Raw genomic sequence first — 20,570 nt, 5'->3', positions numbered from 1 at the left:
GAAAGTGGAAGAACCCCGAGAAAACCCACGCATACGGTGTTTGTCCACCACAAAGCTCACTTGGCGTGAGCTGGGATCGGACCAAGGACCCCATACACCAGAGGTGAACGCTCTACCACCGAGCCACCGCGGCCTCTTGCGTTTCTTTTGAACTACTAGACCTGAACCACAGGATCTAAAAGTATGGGATTTCATTATTTTTATTACTATTTTTTTGAACCAGTGGGCCTAAAAATACGAAATTCCACTACTACTATAGGCAGTGGCGGATCCAGGATATGATCAAGGGAGAGGCTAAACCATATTTTGTCGTTTTATCCAGTGTAAAGCAGGACTAAAACCCATTTTATCCTGTGTATACCTGAGCGTCAATGAGGGGCTACAGCCCCCCATGGATCCGCTACTGATTACAGGTTAATTTTGAACTATTGGAGCCAAAGATAGAGAAGTTCATTATTATTACGTTTTTTGAACCGCTGGGCCTAAAGGTATGAAAATTCACTATTTACATATTCCTTTAGAACTATTCTTTAGAAAGAGAAAACATATATACACTGGACAATGTTATCCTACATCATGATAATGCCCATCCTCACACGTCAATGGAAACACTACAGAGCATTGCCAAAATGGGGTCGTTAATAATGACCTAATTTCATTAAAGTCCCGATTTAGCCCTGATTGACTTACTTGTTTGCTCCTCTTAAAAAAAAAAAATAGTAAATAGCATTTCCAGGATGTGGAAGGCATTAAAATCAATATGAATGAATGGGTCAAAACACATCTTTGTAAATCTTTCCAGAGCGGATTTCAACATTGAATTGAACAGTGCAAGAAATCTATTGAAAGGAAAGAAGAATAGTTTTGAATGACTTCAACAGATTTCCTACATATGTATATTACTCCCATACAAACTTTCCACTTCCCTCTCTACCAAGAAGAGGCATTACTTTCGGGATATCATGTGTTCGAGGTAAGAGGCTCATTAGTATAAAACGCTCATCTTCACTCCAATGTACCCCTGGTTCGATTCCAAGTGGATTTTCTTCAGCTTCTGTCTTACATTACACCATTCACCTGCAATTATACTGCGTCTCATTTAGCCTCAAAATATTTATTATTATTATTATTATTATTATTATTATTATTATTATTATTATTATTATTATTATTATTATTATTATTATTATTCTGTTGGTTGGAATCAAATCTCGAAACTTTAATTTTACGTACTTCCCTAGTATTGAGAGCTCTGAAATTTTGTCCACACAAGTAAACGCAATGACAATACAAGATTTTCGGTCTAACTTATCGTTTAACTCAAATAGAGGTCAGTATTTAGAAGCAATTATTGAACGCCTGCTGATTATACAACACACAAACTTTATATGTTTGGCTGGTTGCAGACAACTAGGTGTACTGTTGATTATATTATGAATAAGGCCCGGATTTTTATGTTTTTACATATTTTTTCCTTTGTATGTACGCTGGTGAAAATATGAAATGTTCACAAATTACGAAGTAAGGAGCCATATAAACCAAAATCACGTTACATATTTTTACACATTTTGAAGTCTGTTACATATTTTCCGTCTATTGTACATATTTTTACATAAATTCAGTTTCCTTGCTCCTTTTCGCTAATTTTCTTTAAATAATACGCAAATGAAAATAGGCTTATATATATATGGAACAATAACTCATAAAGTACTTTATTTAATTATGTGTATTTTTTCTCTCGCTTTGTTCAACCGATTTGCATTGCGGGAAAGCAGGGTTAAAACAAATCGTACACTCTACAATATGTAAAGAAACGTCGTCAGTTATCACTCCAATCCTTTAAAAAAATCTGTATTTTTATATATAAAGAAAGAAAACAATATAAGGATTTTTGTGCTTATCGCCTTTGCAAGCAGACGCCACTCGGATGTGTGCCGACAAAACAAACTAAAACGTACACAGTTGGCTGGCTTTCTCACCTTTTTTTTTTTTTTTTTTTTTTTTTTGTATGTGCAACCTGTACGGGTGGGGTTGGCGGTGAGAGGGAGGTGATTGGAGCGGCTAGGTTTTATCACTTCTTTCTTAAATCGAACAAAATATCGCTTTTGTATGACTCGATGGCTACTCCGCCACTTCTTCCTTCAAACAAAGAGGAAAAGAATTCATTTTCGCGACCGGTTTGTTAGGTGCACGCTTGTGACCGAGTCAGTTTCTTGTTTACAATGATGGCTTCCTCTTTAGCGTCAAAATTGAAATCGTGGATAGCTATGGATGACGATTATAACACAATTAGCGTAAAATTGTTTTTTGTCAAGTATGCGATAAGAAAATGGTTGTTCAATGAAGTCGCAATTGGATTAGCACATGAAAACAGCCATTCACACGAAAAACAAGTGTTACAGCGTGCTGCAAAGCAAAATCTTTTAACCCGAACAAAACCAGCATCTGAAAACAGCTGTGAATTATACAAAGACCTTGCCAATGCGTTCATAGCAGCAGACATACCGTAGTACAAATTGCAAGTCCCACAGTTCGCGTCCTTTTTGGAAAAATATTGCAAGACACACATTCTTGACGAATCTACTATCCGATAGAATTATTTGGGTGTGTGCTATGAAAATACTATCAATTCGAGCTGAAATTGGTGATTCGCGGTTTGCGGTGGATGAAACTACAGACGTATTATGACGTTTCGTTGCCAATCTAGTGGTAGGAAAGCTTGACCCTGATTCTCCATCACGACCATTTTTGATCTGTTCAAAAGTTTTGGACAAAACAAACCATTCCATAGTTGCACGTTTCGTAAATGATGGGCTGAGAGTGTTGTGGTCAGAAAGTATTCCTGCAGAAAAAGGGTTTCTGATGTGTTCTGATGCTGCGGCTTATATGTTAAAAGCTGCCGATGCGCTTAAAGTGTTCTACCCAAACCTCATTCAATGTGCTGTTTGGTCCATGGATTACATCGTGTAGCACAGGAAATGCGGATCAACTTCCCTGAAGTCAATGAGCTTCTGTTTTCTACTCAGAAAGTTTTTGTGGAAGCCCCTGGTCGTGTGCAGTGCTACAACAATACTACCAAATGTGTCGCTACCACCGCAGCCTGTACTGACACGGTGCGGCACCTGGATATAGGCTGTTAACTTCTACAATGAAAATTTTGATGCTGTAAAGTCAGTTGTCACCACATTTCCTACAGAGTCCAGTGCAGCAGTGCATGATTCTCGAAGTGCGTTCAAAAATCCTGTTGTTCAATGTTCACTAGCGTACATTGCAAGTAATTTCGGGTGGATTGCAAACGTTATCGAGAAACTAGAAACTTCAGGACTTACTTTGAAAGAAGCGATGACAGCAATGGATGATGTGAAGAAGAAACGCAACATTGTGCAGGAAAAAACAGGTACGAAAATTGCTCGGAAGTTCCAGTCAGTTTTGAAGAGGAATCCGGGATACCTAACACTGAGGATTGCATGCAGGATATTGGATGGAGAAGAAATGGAGGCCCTTGAGGAAATCAACCCTGGAAAATGTCAGTTGTTGAAGTTCGCGCCTGTCACTTCCTGCGACGTGGAGAGGTCTTTCTCAGCCTATAAAAGGATCCTTACTGACCAACGACTGTCTTTAACTCTTGAACACCTGGAAAAGCATGTAGTTGTTCATTGTTCATCAGCAAAGTAAGCGCTTTTTTTGTAAGATTGTTTTTCATCATATACAATAATGTGGTTTTCATTTTTCTGTGAGACAATTTCATTTGTTACTAGTGAAAGCTTGAAGTATCTGTGGCAAGTTAGTGAATTTTTCGAATGCTATCAAATAAAATACTTAGTGGTTCATGGTGCGCTCCGAAAGTAAGCGCTCGTTATTTTAAATAATATTTTTTTTTTTTCTATTTCAATATTCAATAATGTGATTTTCATTTCCCTACGAGACAATTTCATTCTTTTTTTTTTTTTTTAAAAAAAATTGAATGTATTTGTGTCAAGTTAGTGACACGAAGTGTTTGAATACGTAGTTCATTATATAAAATATTTAGTGGTTTATTTTTCTTCTGAAAAGTAAGCACTTTTTGTTTTGAAGATTTTTTCTATGATTTTTTACTTTCTTTATACATATTTTCATTTGTTTCTCCTAAAAATTTGTACGTATCTTTAGGAAGTTATTTACACTTGTTAAACTTTTATTACATAAATATGTTACAGTATATTTATTAGCTAAGAAAATAGCACAGACAAAATATAAACACGAAAAAATATTTTTACATATTTTCATATTTTTAACATATTTCGTACATATTTCATTGATTTTTGTTACATATTTATGTACATATTTTGGTACTTTGTACTACATAAAAATCCGGGCCTTAATTATGAAGTTTCAGCATTTTCTTTCCGTAAACAAAAGGAAAAAAAGACTATATTTTCTCCCATAATGCAATTAAAAAGATTGAATATAAGCTAAAAAGTAAGAAATAATGACCGAGTGTTCTTACAGCAGAGAGGTTATACGAGACGTGGACCTACTGCTTAACGTGAGATCCGAACCCTGTTCTCCCACGCCAAAGGCACGTACGCTAACCACTTGGCGTTGTTCCATTTCTTCATTTTACCACACACATGCATTCACATCTCTCTCTCTCCTTTTTAGTATATTTTTCTCTAAACTCTTGTAAAGAGACAATAACACTGAGTTGTTAGGGAAAAATTCTTTTTAAAAAGGATTTTATAATTATAAAAGCTTTTTTTTTTAAAAAAAAAAAAAAAAAGTTGATTACCTCGTGTCCTATTTCTTTCTACATTGGGGAATACATAGGCTAAAATAAAGAAAACTAAAATTTAAAAGCCAAAGTTGTTCTATATTTCCACAATTTTTTCTTAGAAATCCATTTTATGAAGGATAACCAACATTTCAACTCAAAGTGCGTTATTTATGAGTCACGCCAGAATTAAGTAACAGCAAAGTTAAATATCTAAGAGCTCAGCAGTTTTCTTGTAAAGCCTTGCCGCTGTGCTGACGTAATATTTTTGAAAACCAAGTTTCCTTCCTCATATATCTATTTTTTTATCTGAGTAAATGTTGATTTGAGTCATAAGATATGTGGATTATTCGCTAAAAGGCATTTCTGGGGCTAAGGCATAGCCTTTTGCCACCCATAAACGTGAGGTATATCTCATGTGCAAGCAGAAAAACATCACGAGAGTTTTGTTTTGTCCTACTTTAGTTTCCTCTTTTCCCCGCTTGAGAGCGCTAGTGAGTGATCCGTCCTTGGAGGGATCCCCGTCCGTAGAATTATGCAATGGAAGAGTGGAGAACTTTTCCGAGTTTACTCACTGTTTACGCAAACCAAGAGAGTGACTTCACTAGTGTTACTAACCATTTGTGCTCACATCTAAAAGAACTTTGTAAACAATTACGCTCATAGCTAGGCGAGGGTGGGGATAGGAATAGTCTACCGAAGATTGGAGATTTAACTTGGGAGTAAAGCATTTCAGTCTTCTTATCAAAATATCTTTCCGATGCAATACGTTTCGTGTTAGGTTAGGTTAGAGTACTTTCAATTTAGTTTAATCTTTGCTAGTATAATAAAACAAATCAGTGTGCACAGTAAAAATAGAATAACACTATGAGGTGATCAAAACCCTTAATTCTACCTGTAAAGTTTAAAAAATAATGGAATGACTTATTCCTAATTTTATGCGTTGGAATATAAAAAAAAAAATGTGGACAACAGTGCCGTGCCGTGGAAAATCAGCGCCCGGGGCGAGAGTATACGACGGCGCCCCCACATATATATTCCAAGTAAGTTTTTCCTATCTTTTGCCTCTTTTTCTTCCGATTTTTTCGCCCCCTTACTTCGGCGCCCGGGGCCGTCGCCCCGCTCGCTCCCCCGCACGGTACGGCCCTGGTGGGCGACACAAGTTCACTAAATTTTAAATGATCTGAAACACTATTTTAGTGTTAAATGACTTAAGTATAAAAGCTATACATACAGCTGAAGCAATTGCACAAAATCAATGAAGAGCATTTGTCAACGTTTAAAGATATGTCATTACACAACATGCTTCAATGTTATTTATAGTTTAAATGTTGTTATATCATTCCTTTCATAGACCTCTAAAGCCTGTGACAAACATCTTGGCATTTCAGCTAAACGAATAGAAGACAAGCTCTGGCGCGACGTTGCCGAGTAGTAAAGAAAGAAGGGTGTGGCTATGCTAAGCACACGAACTATAGCGCGCGATCAGGTGGCAGGGGATAGACGTGGACGTGGACGAAGTAAACGTGGCAATACCGCTGGCCTCTCATTTGCTAGCAGCATTTCAAGGGAACTTGGAGCGCCGCCTTCAAATGCCAAGATGTTTGTCACGCCGTTTAGTAACGCGGAAGAATTCTGATAACTTTTCTGATAGACCAAAATAATGAAAAATCAGGGTATAAATACTATACCTACTGTAAATAATGTACAAAACGAGACATTTTTGAGACGAGACAAACTTTTTCGGGAATCAAGACAATATACAATTCTTCAAGAACCAGGAAGATATTCCTATCGAGACAACATTATTCCTCGTCTCGTGGACCACACTAAATTTAATTTTATATTAAAGTTATCATTTGGAGAAAGCAAAGGATATCTAATGAGACTTAGAGAAGAAATTAGTAAAATAAAATCATTGAAATTTATATTCGTTACTCTAAAAAACAAATACTTTGGCATTTAAATGGGTGGGTTGAGAAAAAAAGATGCCGCAGGTACTATACATTTTTAAATAATTGCAAGTAGTATTTGCGTCACTGTTAGGACTATGTGAGTCATTTTTGGACCATGTGAGTCACTGTTAAGACTGTGTGTCACTCTTAGGACTAGGTGAGTCCACGTTAGGACTATGTGCATCACTATTAGAACTATGTATCACTATTAGGACTATGTGAGTCACTGTTAGGACTGTATGAATCATTTTAGGACCATGTGAGTCACTGTTAAGATTGTGTGTCACTCTTAGAACTACGTGAGTCCACGTTAGGGCTATGTGTATCACTATTAGAACTATGTGTATCCCTATTAGGACCATGTGAGTCACTGTTAGGACTATATGAATCATTTTAGGACCATGTGAGCCACTGTTAAGACTGTGTGTCACTATTAGAACTATGTGTAACACTATTAGGTCTATGTGAGCTACTGTTAGGACTATATGAATCATTTTAGGACCATGTGAGCCACTGTTAAGACTGCGTATCGCTATTAGAACTGTGTAGCACTATTAGGTCTATGTGAGTTACTGTTTGGACTATATGAGTCATTTTAGGACCATGTGAGTCACTGTTAAGACTGTGTGTCACTGTTAGGACTAGGTGAGTCAAAGTCAGGACTATGTGTATCATTAGGACAATGTGAATCATACATCTATCCAATTTTGAGTTGGATCCCGCTTGGGACCCTCCGGGGAACCCTGGGACAAATGTTTTTACCTTCATATGGAGTACTTTTGAAAAGATGAAACACATCTTTTCCAGTTTTGACATCTGTTTCACCGTTTCAGACTTTTAGGGGTGCCTACAGACTTCATAGATACCATGCTTCTTTATTCTCTTATTTTCCAGATACAAACTCCTATGTCTCGAGTTCTATTACGTGGTACCGTGAACCGTTTCACATTTATTGCTTTCTGGTGGGGTACTATCTATGTGCAAAATTTGAGCAAAATCGCAGACTGACACCTTTGGATCCTCTCCTCTTAAGAGGAATTTTGCAACTGGCAACGCTGCACTGAAAATCCAAAAGGCCACGAAAGAAAGTGAGGATGTTTCCTCTTCCACCTACGGAGCAGTGTTAACAATCTTTTAGTTCTCACCGATCAAAACATTGAAGGGAAAGAAAGAAGAATCGCCTGGGTGGTGGCATTGACTCATCTTTATAGTTTTCTTTTTTTTTTCTTTCTTTTAATAGTGAACAGGCGTTACGTATACGTACTACGCAATTTCTCAGCTCACAGTTCGCCATGGTTACTGACACATGACATACGGTTCATTACTTTTAAAAAATCTCGTATGTTTTTCTATTTTTTTACTTTTATGCGCTTTCGAAAAGATTTTTTTAAAACAAGAAAAACATAAGTAATTTACGCAGTCCAATATGTTTTGTCATATATGGTTACTGGCAAAAGTTTCCATCTCCTGGAACCTCATTACCGATACTATCGATAAATTGGCCAACTAACGTTTCCAAAAACGTTCAGATTAGACCTCTGCAAATTAATCTCATATCATAAAATCTTTTTAACAAAGTTGTGTACTTCTCCCACACGTTTCACCGTTACCATTTAGAAAATAACCCTAATTCCATCTTACTCTCATTTATTGTGTACTCTTCTGATACAATTCCTTACACCAACGTAGGACTGAAACTCTTGTAACATTCTTTTAGTCACTTTAAACATTCGGTTCTCCCATAAAAACACTCAAATTCCAGAAAACGTAAAACCTAAAGGAAAAGTAAACAACAACAACAAAAAAGTATAACGTAAAACGTGCCAAAAAAAACTTACACGACAAATAAAAACGCATAAACTAAAACGTTCCAGAAAACGTAAAACTTATGAGGGAAATAAAAGCGCTAACGTAAAAACGTTCCATAAAAAGATTTAAAACTTACAGAGGAAACAAAAACGTGCAATGTAAAACGTTCCAGAAAACGTAAAACTTACGGAGGAAATAAAAACGTATAACGTAAAACGTGCCAGAAAAACGTAAAAGTTACGGCCGAAACGTAAGATCTGGCAACTCTAGGTAACGGGTTCGATTCCCGGTGAGAAAGCATATAATGCACTAGAATGTCTCACAATATATATATATATTCTCGATGTTAACAAAAGATGTGAATACAGATCGATCCTTTGTCAATTGTAAAGCGAACAAGTTTAGTTTACCTCAGGAAGACTGTTCAATTTTAGAAAATACTTGCAAAAGTGTACGGAATAGATGAGGTTGTTTCAAGATGTAAATGACCTCGCAAATGATGGCCCTTGAAGCTAAATATTTAGCTTCTCTCGCCTTTAGGCACAGCAGAACCAGATTCGATTCTTCGTAGGAGTACACTTGGTTTGCATCCTACATAAAGCTGTTAGCCCACGTCTTAGCATATGTATAACCTTATCAGTGAAAAACAAAGTAAAATAGTAGAAACTACCATCAAATAACAACGAAATGTCTTAAAAACTTCTGAAACAAACCAGTCACAAAACAAGTTCAATAATTTCGTAATTCACTTCTCGTTCCATTGTTTTATTCTTACACAGGAAATAATGAGGCAAAAGAGTTCAAACGGAATCAAATCTTTTAACAATCTCGTAAAAATTCTCTCAAGTTAAGAAGTCCCCCGTTTACGTAACTTTTCTTCCAAGATGTTTAACAACTCGTGACAGCTAATCAAATAGGAAGAAGACGCAAGTAAAGGAATTAACTTGCGGAACCTAGTTATGGTTCAAACATTTCAGTACTTCTTTTAACTGTAACGGTAGAGCGAGGGAATTCTTCACAATTAATTGCACCGCAGACTATGGTGAAGCGCAAACGTCACAAGTGACAAGTTGCACGCGATGAGATTGAACTATATCTGCCCACTGGAAGTAGCCGAAACCCTAACGGTAAACCACCAATGCACTTTTTGTCCCTAACGGCAACGGTGAGATCTCTACTAGCATACTACACATGGTTACAATGTCGTAAATCCCACGTTCTCTTCCCCACATCGTGAATGCATTGTCCTCCACTCACTCAGTATATTATAACTCCTGCGATACCAAGCCATTATGCGTGGAGAATACGGAATTCTTTCCCCTTCCCACATGGTTGGGTGCACTTCTCAGAGCGAACGGTCTCGCTTGAGCTGTTGCTATATACTACGACTTTCAAGACAAAAGAATTGGATCTACGCAGTAGATGAACCGGGTGCTGCACTGATTAATAATAGCAGAGAGCCTATAACAGCTATATATCACGGCTTGACATCCTGGAATTACGGCAATAACAAAACGAGCACGCGAAATGATAAATGGTTAGAAGTCAGTTTGTTTACGTCACTGATCAGCTACCAGCTGAGAGAGCTAAGAACTTTCAGAACTCAGTTCTACGCATTTCTATATTAAGGATGGCTACATTCTTCGGAAAAACGGAAAATATTTTTTCCGGAAAACGGAAAATTGAAAACGGAAGACGGAAAATTTTCCGGAAAAACGGAAGGCGGAAAATTTTCCGGAAAAACGGAAAATGTGATTTCCGAAAACCGGAAAACTCTTTTTCCGGAAATGGCCATCCCTATTCTATATGTGCAGTGAAACATGTCTAGGTGGCCACTTTTGGCTTTATACAAAATCACCAACTTATTCATATATGAACAAGAATTTTAGGAAAACAAACAAACAAACAAGCAAAAGATCAAAAGATTGCGATCTTGGCCAATAATTAGTTTTTGAATCAGGGGCCACAAAATTTTTGAACGGCCCCTAAATCGAGTTTTCGTATTTTCTACGGAATAAGCACATCAAACTGAGTTAAGTGATAGTTTGGGTTTGGCTACATTATATGTAGAAAGCGTACAAGAAAATTATTGATTAAAATATATTGGATCTTTTGATCCAAAAACGGTTCCTTTCTAATGCAACAATTGAAGCAAACGTAAATGATCTCCTACCATTCGACTCAACAGTCACTGGACAATGATATGCGTCTTCGTTTTCACCTTCATTGCGCTATTGACCTCACAAAAACCTTGCTGAAACAATGATAAAGCCAACTTCATTCCTTCACCCTTTTCTCCGTTGATCTCTCCCTTTGACCCCAAGAAAAGTGATTGTCCCCTTGGTAAAATTGAATATTGAATTGTTATTAATATGATAATAGAAATAACAATAAAGATAGTGAGCATTCGTTTGATTAGATATCTTGTAACTTTTATCATTGACATTAACATATAGAGTACGCATTTAAGATGCGTTGGAAAAGAAATACTGAGTACTTGAGGTTTTATACGAGTACTATTATTATTATTGTTATTATAATTATTCATTTATATGGAAAATTATTCTTCGGTTTTCTAGAAACAAATTTGAATTTGAATTTTGGGGCCGTGGTGGCTCAATGGTGGAGCGTTCACCTCTGGTGCATGGGAGTTCTTGGTTTGATCCCAGCTCGCGCAAAGTGTGCTTTGTGGTAGATTTGTCGGAGTTCTCCCGTTTCCTTCCACTTTCTTCATTCCACCATTCCAAGATTTCATTTCTTATCATCACCGTCTTCTTTAGCTTAGCCGGCATAATCGTGGGACGTAAAACTTAAAGATTTCATTTCAAATTTGAATTTTAAAAATGTGACTTTACTGACTTCTTCTTTACGTCTAGTTAAATGTTCCTCACATTTACAAAATGAATTTGCATTACACATATATTTAATGTTACTTGAAGAACATTTGATTGTTGAATTAGTACAAAGTTGTATTAATTTTTTTACATACACCCTATATTAGAATATTCTTTACTTTTTGATTTCTGAGTTTTTTTTAAATCTCACCCCCCGTATAATGGTTCCATATCAGACAAAAGTAACTCATGAGAAAAATTAGCTTAATTGGATAATATTAAATGGTGTCCCAAGTGATCTGAAGTTTTCAATGCATTTACAATATACAATATGAGGCAAAGGTAACTTGTTAAATTTTGAAAGACAATGTTATGAAGGTAATGACCATTAAAGGATTAGGGATGGGTTGAAAATAACGTCAAATGTGTGTGTTTGTGATGAAAAGCTATCCCAAAATGATATACACATGACATGACCTATTTCCTATCAAAGAATTTGAACCTGAACCCAAGATGTTTGACTTCAAGAGAGCAAAATGAAATTGAAATATTTAACATCCCACCAAGGATGGATTAATCCATCTGGAGGCGCAGGGCTAAGAAAAATATGTGGCCCCTGCCAGGCCCACATCCACAGGAGGGCACGGAATCCGCCCCCCCCCTAAATTTTTACTACCCTCCTAAAATTTTCACGGTAAGCTTGCAAATTAACTATAATATGGTTGGAACGAGTCCCCCTAACTTTTACTGGGCCCTACATTCTTGGGCTGGTTATTGTTATCTTTCTAAATTTTCTTTATTTATTCACACTTACACTACTTATAGTGCTATCGGTTACAATTCATTTTCAAAAGGTAGTCTGAATTATTTAACATATACAAACATATTTCAAACTGTTCAAAACACTCATTTTTAAGTACACATGATCATAATCAAAACAATCTTCTTTATTTTTTTTTAAGTCTCGGCATGTGCTTAAATTTAAGCAGTTTTCGTCAACATCTCCACATCACTGCCAACAGTTATGAGCACGGGCACCGATTTCTCTATAAATTTGGAGGGGGGCTCATTCAGATGCAGAAGGTATATATTTGAAGATTTTAATACAAATTGCACTCAAATTATGCCAAATATTGTATATTCATAAATACAATAGGGGGCCCACAAGAGCTTTAGGGGGCCCGGGCCCCCTCGGCCCCCAGGATCGGCGCCCTTGGTTATGAGCCGGGCCCCTGATGACTTCGTCAAATACATTTCTGTGAAAGTACAGTAGGAAAATTAAGGGAATGCTTATGTTTCATATTTTTGGTCATATTTTATTTTATGATGATTATTATACCTATATTATGATATTTTAGAAAGCCAGTTGAGATTTTGATCAGAGTGGAGGCCCCTGTCCAACTAGAGGCTCGGAGCTACAGCCCCTTAAGCCCTCCCCTTAATCCGACCCTGCGTCCCACTCTTAATGCCCTTTAGGCTAAGAAAGACGAATGAGTAAGGCAAATGAATGATGATGGAAGAGTTGGTAGATTGACAATGTGGAAGGAAACAGGAGTACCGCGAGTAAACCCACGAACATGAGGTTGTCCACCACAAAATTACTTGGCCGGGGATCGAAGTATGCCATCATGGAGCTTCTCAGAGTATGGTAACAGCAAAACGACAGTGTATAAAGATAATGACCGAAACGATGATTAACCTTTAATTTTTTTCGCCTATAATATTGATGAAGGATAAGATATATCTTAACAGACAATCACAATAAGCTGAACAAGACGAGTTTCTTGAGTGTAAATACTTATGCGTAGTTTTCGAAAAAAATATTTTTTTACGATGCTTAGAAGTATGTCATTCGTTGGTAGTAATATTTCTTTTTTAAAACTTCTACTGCAATAAATTCTTTCTTTATTTATTTTCAATATACGTAAGAAAATTACATTGTTAACTAGCAGAATATATGTAATCTTCTAATCTTCTTCTAGCGGTGACAGGAGCGTCATTTCAGCTTTTGCTTGGGGGGGGGGACAAGACCCCTTGATATAAGTAAAATTTCGCATTTTTCACTGATTTACTACTATTTTATTGATAAAAGCTATACAAATCTCAAACTCAGGGGAGAGCAATTGCCCCCCCTGCCCCCCCTAAATGACGCCCCTGAGCGGTGATACAATACTTTTAACGATGTCACAACAGTCCTAACAGTGCACATGCTGTTAATAAATTAGTAGAAAAAAAATCAGTAAAATCCAACCAATAAATTCAAGTTTTTTTTTCCAGGCCCACATCCACAGGAGGGCACGGAAACCGCCCCCCCCCCTAAATTTTTACTACCCTCCTAAAATTTTCACGGTAAGCTTGCAAATTAACTATAATATGGTTGGAACGAGTCCCCCTAACTTTTACTGGGCCCTACATTCTTGGGCTGGTTATTGTTATCTTTCTAAATTTTCTTTATTTATTCACACTTACACTACTTATAGTGCTATCGGTTACAATTCATTTTCAAAAGGTAGTCTGAATTATTTAACATATACAAACATATTTCAAACTGTTCAAAACACTCATTTTTAAGTACACATGATCATAATCAAAACAATCTTCTTTATTTTTTTTAAGTCTCGGCATGTGCTTAAATTTAAGCAGTTTTCGTCAACATCTCCACATCACTGCCAACAGTTATGAGCACGGGCACCGATTTCTCTATAAATTTAGAGGGGGGCTCATTCAGATGCAGAAGGTATATATTTGAAGATTTTAATACAAATTGCACTCAAATTATGCCAAATATTGTATATTCATAAATACAATAGGGGCCCACAAGAGCTTTAGGGGGCTCGGGCCCCCTCGGCCCCCAGGATCGGCGCCCTTGGTTATGAGCCGGGCCCCTGATGACTTCGCCAAATACATTTCTGTGAAAGTACAGTAGGAAAATTAAGGGAATGCTTATGTTTCATATTTTTGGTCATATTTTATTTTATGATGATTATTATATCTTTATGATATTTTAGAAAGCCAGTTGAGATTTTGATCAGAGTGGAGGCCCCTGTCCAACTAGAGGCTCGGAGCTACAGCCCCTTAAGCCCTCCCCTTAATCCGACCCTGCGTCCCACTCTTAATGCCCTTTAGGCTAAGAAAGACGAATGAGTAAGGCAAATGAATGATGATGGAAGAGTTGGTAGATTGACAATGTGGAAGGAAACAGGAGTACCGCGAGTAAACCCACGAACATGAGGTTGTCCACCACAAAATTACTTGGCCGGGAATCGAAGTATGCCCTCATATCGAGCTTCTTACAGTATGGTAACAGCAAAACGACAGTGTATAAAGATATAGCCCGTAACGATGATTAACTTTTAATTTTTTTCGCCTATAATATTGACGAAAGATAAGATATATCTTAACAGACAATCACAATAAGCTGAACAAGATGAGTTTCTTGAGTGTAAATTCTTATGCGTAGTTTTCGAGAAAATCATTTTTTTTATTCGTTGGTAGTAATATTTCTTTTTTAAAAATTCTGCTGCAATAAATTATTTCTTTATTTATTTACAATATACGTAGAAAAATTAACATTGTTAACTAGCAGAATATATGTAATCTTATAATCTTCTAGCGGTGACAGAAGCGTCACTTCAGCTTTTGCTTGGGGGGGGGGACAAGACCCCTTGATATAAGTAAAATTTCGCATTTTTCACTGATTTACTACTATTTTATTGATAAAAGCTATACAAATCTCAAACTCAGGGGAGAGCAATTGCCCCTTCCTGCTCCCCCCCTAAATGACGCCCCTGAGCGATGATACAATACTTTTAACAATGACACAACAGTCCTAACAGTGCACATGCTGTTAATAAATTTGTAGAAAAAAAATCAGTAAAATCCAACCATTAAAATTCAAGTTGTTTTTTTTAAAAAAAAAAAAAAAGAAAAGAAATATAATTTCCTACACGCTGCAAGTACTCAATACATTTGATGGATATTAATATAACAGACTCTAACTATAAGCACCCAGTTAAGAATATCGTTTAAAAGAGAGCGAAAATGTTCCTTACTCCACCTTGGTATTTATGAGAGGGGCAAGGTGGCACAGTAGTAGAACGCTTACCTATGCTGCGTGGGGTCCCAGATTCAATCCCCGGCCAAGTAAGTTTCTGGTGGGCAACATTGTGACGGTGCGTTTTTTCGGGATACTCCCGTTCCCTTCCACATTCTCACTCCACCAACTATTCCATCATCCTTCACGTGCCTTAATCATCCGTCTTCCTTAGCCTAAAGGGCGTAAGCCTTTCATTTTTTCCTCGGTATTTATTTTCTGCTGTTATATAAGCCCGCATAACTTTAACGTAAAGGGGTTGCATACATTCAAGGCGTTATAAGAGACACTTAAAAAACGTGTATGCGTTTCACCCGTCCAAACCCTCCCTTCGAGTTGAAAAGGGCTTCGTACAGCATTAGATCTGGTCAATAGCTATATGTGTACGACCACATTTCGTTGCTTCAGGTCACTCCTTTCCATACGAAAGATTGATGACAAACACACATATAATTTTATTATTACAAAAGACGTGACAATTTCATCAGGCTTCATTGTTCAATTGCGCTACCACCAAAACAAACCATTAGTGACTTCTGCCGAGAATCTTTTTTTTTTTTTTTTTTTTAAGAAAAAAACTCCCTATAAGGTTCATATCCTAAAACTAGACAGGTTCTTTAAAAATGGAGATTGATTTTTTTTAATGAAAATAAATAACTAAATATAAGAACTACGCAATAGATAATACCAAAAATGCTGAGTATGGCACTAGAAGAAAATATGCAATGCGGAAAAGAAGCTTGTAGAAAGTAATACATATATAAAAGAACAGAGACGGGTATAAACTCTGTCTGTGCAAGGAGTCCAATGGATGGCCCCAAACAAAACAAAACAAAAAAGGAACTTTAGAAAATGACCAGCTTGGCCAGACGCCAGTCTTTCAAGAGAAGACTTACGAAAAGAAGAATTATCACAGGACATTCTTTAAAATTATTTGTTCACTTCAATTTAGTGGAAAGGTGTCCAACGAATGTTCTCTTTTTTATTTTATTTTTTAAAGTCAATGTTGCCAGATAGTCTCCAAATTTGAAATACTATTCCATTAACTTTATTTGATGCATAAAATTCACTGATTTCATTTTAAAATAGTTTTTAAAAACACGTTCGGTTAAATTATATGGACAATTCTAACAAGTTTAGGTAAAAGATTTTACTTTGTTTTTGGCTGTTTTGAAAGGGTTTGGTGTCTCTTTCAGCGTCTAGGTTATGTGAGACGCGAACCCACAGCTTGACGTGAGATTCAAACCACATGAGCTACCGCCGGGAATCGAGCCTGAAAACGCGTACGCTAACTATACAACCAGGGAAATTTTGTCTCTTTTTTTTCGTATTTCTTTTCAGCTTCAGAAGCATACGAGAATATAGGCCTATGGTTCTACCGTTTAACTGAGATGTGACCAATCTCGTTCCTACTGGAAATCGACAGAAACCTGCAAACAACCGTCCTCCAGGACGAGTTGATGTTAAGGGTCTTCACTACAGCGAAATTAAACTACCACTAATTTTAGAGTTTTTCTCTAATATCTTCAAAACAAGTAAAAATATTCGAAAAGCAGAAACGTAGTGAACTAGACAATACGATTTTGTATGTGATACCGTTATCACAACTCATCTATCTGCTTTCGATTTGCAATTGTAGATAGATTTAGCATTTTTTTGCGGGTTCTGTAAATAGCGGCATACCAAAAGCAGTGTGGTAAATGCACCACATGCAAAATAGTATTATCTAATTCACTACGTCTCTGCTTTCCAAATATTTTTATTTGTTTTGAAGATATTACAGAAAAACTCTAAAATTAGCGGTAGTTTAATTTCGCTGTAGTGAAGACCCTTAAGTCTCTGAGCCAATCAAAAATGAATCACCACCTACATTTAAACATTTGTCGATCTGTTCACTAGCTTCAGAATTCCCACGTTATATTTTTCGGCCACTAGTTCAATAAGTCAGGTGGTCATTGCATTTTCCTACAAATTACTTCGAAAACGTTTACAGCCCTGAAACTCTCTCAGCTTAGAGAAAAGATAGAAATCACTAGGACATAATCCACCAAAAGAACACCTTTTACGATCCCAAAAGACAGTTGCTGTGACCTTTCGTGTTGACAAAGTCTGTTTGAATTCTCTCGGCTTTTTGTGTGATGATGAATGATGTTAGTCAAGCGACTGGGGCTTGCTCTCTGGGGTATTGTCAGAACCCAGGTCTCATCACCAGTCACAATCCGATCAAGAAAAGTGTTTCCATCTATGAGATATCGTATCAAGAATGTCAATGAATGAAGTGATCACCTGACTTAATAAACGGCCGCAGAAGAGTATAAAATGGGAATTTTGAATCTCGTTCACGAATAGATAATAATAATAATAATAATAATAATAATAATAATAATAATAATAATAATAATAATAATAATAATAATAATAATAATAATAATAATAATAATAATAAGTGAAGGTGGTGACTATGTAGAGAAGTGAAGAAAGCTTCAGATATGTTTCAGATTTTTTTTAAAAAAATAAATATTGTGTTTTCAATTTTGTATAACTGAATGGTCTTTATTTTCTGGATGACCCTCGTAGATCGGACCACTTCGTTCGTCATGTCACTATCTCACTATCCGAACGTGAGAGCGATATATATAAAACGTCAAACTTTAAAGTCACGATCATTTAAAATAAACAACCAAATGAAAAATGATAGATATCAGATGGTTTGGTGAGATTGAAAGCGAGTCATGCATCGAGAGCTGCTGGTGCAGGGCAGAAGGATAGACTCGAAACTGTACTGTTGATAATTTACGCGGGTGCACCTAGGAATTGAAAAGAAACTGTCAGAATTGCCCAATGGAAAGGGTTTCACATACCATACTGACAATGCCGGACTTCTTTAGCAACTTGTCAGAAATTGAGCTGGAGATTTTAATGCATCCATCGTATAGCCCGGACATGGCATCATAAGACTATCATTAGTTTCGGTTTCTGCAGATCTCTCTGAATGATATTAGTTTCAAAAGAGGCTTGAGAAAACCAAGTGTCACAGTTTTTTTTTTTTTTTTTTTTAAAGCAGAAATCAAAATCACAGTAGTTCTGTTGCGAGAGAATTGTGTTATTTCTGGAAATATGGTAAAAGGTCATCGAACAAAATTATACATTTATGGTTTCATAATTCTATTTTCAAATCAAAATAAACGCATTCTCAATTTTGACCTCCACGGCTCAATACTTTTTAGACAACCTCCTCCTCCTCCTCCTCCTCCTCCTCCTCCTCCTCCTACTACTACTACTACTACTACTACTACTACTACTACTACTACTACTACTAATAATAATAATAATAATAATAATAATAATAATAATAATAATAATAATAATAATAATGATAATAATAATAGTTAGGGCTCGGAATTTGAAGACCTAAAAATTGCCTAAAAAGGACATAAAAAGACCTAAAATATCAAAAGAAGGACCTAAAAACTGAAAAAAAGGACATAAAAATACGACTCAATTTAATTAGAATTACATGTTTAACATACATATAGTGCTCAAGAAATACAAGCTTCTGGTAGGTTAACGATATGTCCTTCTTCCACAAACTGAAGTACAAACTCAAATAAGAGAAACTTCCCCACTTTCACTCTCCCTTGCTGGAAGACATTGTTACACCTCCTTATCTAACTTGTGATTGTTGTAGATCTGGTCTTATCAGTCCAGTCGTTGAAGAATGTCTTATCTTTTGAATTTTCTTTACTAAAGAAAAGATGTTTAAGAAGTGGTGGTGATTCGAGTTAATGGCCAGTAAATTTATTGTCGAAAGATAAAGGGCAATGAAAGAGCTATGAGCTATGAAAAGAAAAGCTTAAAAAAAAAAAAAATAAAATATATATATATATATATATATATATATATATATATATATATATATATATATATATATATATATATATATATATATAAATGTATAAACGAAAAGCGCCGAAAAAGGCAAAGAAGGACAAATAAAATCTACCATTTTCTGGTCTAAAATGACCCAAAATGACCATACGAGTATATTACGTCAAGCCTCGTCTTCGGGGACTCGTAAAAAAGAGGATTTTTTCTCAACTTCCGGGCCATAATAATAATAATAATAATAATAATAATAATAATAATAATAATAATAATAATAATAATAATAATAATAATAATAATAATAATAATAATAATAATAAAGGGGACGACAAACCCTCAGACGTTATTTGTGCGAAAGACAAGATGAATAAAATTTCATGAATGAAGGAAAGCTAAAAGCCCATGCTGACGGTCTTCGCATTCTTGGATGGCGAAAATAGGTGGTCAAGGTCAACACTGATCGTGATAATAATACTCAAAATAGTTTTAGTCATTCTATTTCCATGGCCAATGAGATTTGTGAAATTTTCTTTGGTTCTTAATCAGGAACAAAAGTAAGTGGTTACATGTAACTACTTCGGAATTTTTCTGACAGTTGCATTTGCTGCAAATGAATATCGGCTATCTATTGAAACAGAGGGAATCAATTAATATTGTGTACTTATGTGCGAGACTAATCGCCATATTGCTGTTCTCTGAAATTAGTACAAAAGTTAATCATAGGTTTGGTAGTCATTTCTAGTGGCAGGATTGACATCTGTAGAAATATGGATAATGTACGACACTATTATTGGTAGGTTGCGTCACCTGAAACCTCACTAATGAACATACAAAGAACAGACACTATAAAGCAAATTGTTCATAATTATACCTTTTTAATGGATGTATTTGCATGTCTATGCGAAGATATGATCAGATTAAATTAAATATGTACTTGAAACAAGAAGAAATTATTTCTTTAGCCCCCCCCCCCAAACAAAAAGAATTAGCCACGCTTTTATTATGCTTCCTCTATTTGCTTAAATCTGTATCTATTTATATATAATAAGGTACAGCGCTTATGGCGTTTGAAGGGGCCGCGGTGTTGCCATGTTCTTGTGCACATTCACGTCAGTTCACTGCTTAGACACAGCCTTTTACGACATGGCAACATAAAGACTTCGTTTCATTTGCCGAGACCACATTCCATGGATTAAGTGTCCAACGCTTAAGGAACTGAGAAATTTTCTTCAGTTGCGTGATTA

The 20,570-nt window shown here is 36.2% G+C and overlaps 1 protein-coding gene across 1 annotated transcript in view; it reads right to left on the bottom strand.

The window, feature by feature from the left end:
• The window catches only part of LOC145685757 (uncharacterized), a 121,722-nt gene that overhangs the window by 95,499 nt on the left and 5,653 nt on the right, over window positions 1-20,570 (bottom strand). The gene's annotated exons all lie outside the window — the stretch shown is intronic.

Source organism: Thermobia domestica, chromosome 5, assembly GCF_964235325.1.
Source record: "Thermobia domestica chromosome 5, izTheDome1.hap1.1, whole genome shotgun sequence".
Classification (NCBI taxonomy): domain Eukaryota; kingdom Metazoa; phylum Arthropoda; class Insecta; order Zygentoma; family Lepismatidae; genus Thermobia; species Thermobia domestica.
The sequence above is the reverse complement of the archived record's forward strand: the minus strand, read 5'-3'. Positions and strand labels throughout refer to the sequence as shown.